The following is a 3,531-nucleotide window of genomic DNA, read 5'->3' on the forward strand; positions in this document are numbered from 1 at the left end:
AAAAAGAGGAGGATTGGCACGGATGTTAGCTCAGGGCTGATCTTCCTCACAAAAAGAAAAAAAAAGAGATGTATTTCAGGGTGGCCAATTTTGATCTCCCACAATAGAATATGTTGTATTAGATTAGTTTGACAGACTAACAGCCTACTGAATTGTAATATTTTATGAGTTAATCTCTAAAAATTTTCCAACTCCATTAGGTTATTCTGAAAGGAACTAATGAAGATTTTTTTGAAGATGGATTATGATGTTATATAAAATTTTATGACAACTTGTTTCCTTTAATATGTTTTTCAAATACTTAGCATTATTTTGTCCTTTTTGGGTAAATATTTGGTCATTTGCATTGTTTTTGGAAATCTAAATTCTTGATAATCTATGTTTTTATACTTTCTCAAAATCCTGTGGTTAAAATGAATTATAGAAAAAATAAAAAAAATATATGATTTGCCTATTAGAGTACTACATTTGATGAAATATTGTTGATTTTGGATTCAGTGAAATAACAACTAGGTAATTATTATCTAAAAGTAACAAATAAGTTCATAAAGATCAGTAATTAAAAATATAACAACAAAAAACAATCTTTGCTCCTAGATTTAGCATTTGAGCAAAAAAAATTAGCAAAAATTTAATATTAGAACATGCAGAAAAAAATCATTCCTGTGTAGTCCCATGGTTAATCAAATTAGGAGTCACAGTGTTAGCTGAACCTAAATTCAAAGTTCCATTATTAGTCCAAAATGTAATACTAGCTGGAGGATAGATTTTACTCTAGTTATTTATTACAGCTCTTTATTTTATTTTTAATGTATCCACTCATAGAAAATTTGTCAGTCTTGAAGACGTATAATCTGCTGCAAATAATATTCTGTACACTATTTAAATTCATAATTTCAGCCAACTCCAGTTTCAATACACTGGCGTGGATCCCACCAGTAAGAGAAAGAGTTATTTGGATTGGAAATAGTGATGGAAGGAGAAGAAAGCACAGACCAACAATCTTCTGGGAAAGATAAAGTCAGGATTCCTTAGAGGAATTGTCAATATCAGGAGAAAATATTTTCATAGAATTATTGGAAAGATTAAAATCAGGGAAAACAAGAAATACTCACTTGAGACATCAGAGAATGCAGAATGTAGGTTGAGTCCTATGTACTGGAAATAACAGCTACAACAAAACAAGTTAGGGTATTCAAACCACTTACTCTAATTAACTGAATATTTTTGAGTGGGTCTAATACTGCACAACATTTAGAAATATATCATTTCATTAGAAAAATTCGTAATGAATTGATTGGAAAACCCCCAATACATCTTTCTTATTTTAAAAATGCCAAGGGGAGGGATCACATGAATATTAACCATTGGGAGATTCAGACAAGAGTTTATGTAGATAAGATAAAAATAAAAATAAAGGAAACCAAAAACAAACTTTGATGAATATAGTGAAATCAGTGTGTTTTAATGCAATTAGGAGTCACAAGAAAAAGTTCAAGCCCAACACAATTCTTGCCATCAGGTCAATGGTAACGTGGTAAAAACAAAATTACACAGCATTTGGAATCTAAAAGTTTGCTCCTCACTCAGCTCCATAATTAAAAGCCACATCTGCGATTAGGCTTTTCTTCCCAAGTTGACTCCTCTTTCAAATAGTATTAAATTTAAATAAGACAGCAGACACAATAACACAAACCCAGGCAGATTAATTAAATATGCGAAACAATGAATATTTAAAGTATTTCCTTTAAATATGTCAATTTTTGGTATAAATTTAGGGTGTCCTTATAAGTGAACTGTTGTCATCTTGTATTTGTTTTTTAAAATTAGCAAATATTGGGCCACAACACTAATATTATAACCAAATCACTGAAAATCACAGTTGACCAGAGCCTTGAACTAGATATTTCATTCTTTTGGTACATGTAATAAATATTTTGTGATTATTAATATGTCCTTAAACATTTTTCTATCAGATTAAATCCAATGTATTACACTGTGATTATGATTTTTTCTCTGTGCACTAAGTGTCTGGATTACAGGATAAAGGAGTTTTGTGTATTGTATGATCTGTTAATAAAAAAACAAAACAAAAAAACACACAGATCACCACAATACCATTTTCAACACTGCAGTGGAATTAATTTTGCTTTGGATAAATAAGATAATGAAAAATTACAATGTTAAACACTTAATTAAATTTCTCTTAAAGCTATCATTTCTGGTAGATGGGCATGACTAAATTGATATTAGTACCTATTGAAAGGATCCAGAGTTATAAAGAGAAAACTGATTCTTGAAGAATTTAATAATATAGAATTATAATTTTATAATTTATGTAAAGCCACTTCCAAAATTATAACTTTAATAGTAGGCAGAATACTCCAAAAATCTTGGGCTCAGTATTGAAACACTAAGTTTGCAAAGGAGGAGAAAAATAACAACAGCCACTTGTGGAGCTGTAGGGATGGACTTCTGCTCACATTTGTTTTTTATTTCACCTTTATAGCGACTCTCACAGCTAATAAGTGCCAGACCAAGATTCCAGCCTAGATCTCCCTCATGGTTCATGCACTTTTCACCAGTTTTTACTGCCTCTTATTATACCAAAGCTTCATTCTGCAGCTGACTCACTCCTACCCCCACCATGGGAACAAAACAAAACGCTCTTTGATGTATTTGGATGTTTTTAAGCCTTTAAGAGTAGAGAAATATTATGAAATAAGTAGTAATCTGAAGTGGCTTTACATTACATAGCTAGGAAAATAAACTTAAAAGAATTACTGATTATTTTTCTCATTATATCAAAATATAATCCCCCAGATAGTTGAATTGGTCAAATGTTTGCTTGCCCTCTATTGATAAATTTCCTGATTGTTTTACTTGGAACTGATCTGTCTTCTTTCATGAAGAAAATGAAAACATACACTGTATTTGGAGCATTCTTATTACTTCTACAAACATAAATTCTATATTTTCTATGTTTTACTTCAGGAAGCATTATTTTCCAATTCTTAGACTGCATAAATCAGATTGTGATGAATACATTCTATTCACCCACGCAATAGGCAACAACAAAAAGGGTTATTACTAGGGATTTCATAACATATTTGACCTCGATATTTAGGTCCCACCTCCTAAAATATTCCACAAATGATCTGAAATATTCTCCTACCTGCGGAACAGCAAAGGCAGATTTAGATACACCATGAATATGATTAATTTAAATTGTTTATATCCACTTACTCAACTGCTGATAAAACCCATGGGAGATGTCCCAAGGGGAATGTGCCACAATTATCTTCTGGTTCAAAATAGCAAAGGTAATGATTTACTCAATAATAAAAAAGTAAACAGTTCTGGAATAATGTACTACATGTCAATATTTACTAAATAAAGTTATTTAGTCTTTGGTTTAAAATGATTTCTTAAGAAAAAAATATATGTTTTGACACTAAATAAGAAATCTTAAGATGTGAGACGTACTTTTACATCATAGCTCTGACACTGGGTTAGCACTAACTTCTCTGA

This window comes from Diceros bicornis, chromosome 31, assembly GCF_020826845.1.
Source record: "Diceros bicornis minor isolate mBicDic1 chromosome 31, mDicBic1.mat.cur, whole genome shotgun sequence".
Lineage (NCBI taxonomy): Eukaryota > Metazoa > Chordata > Mammalia > Perissodactyla > Rhinocerotidae > Diceros > Diceros bicornis.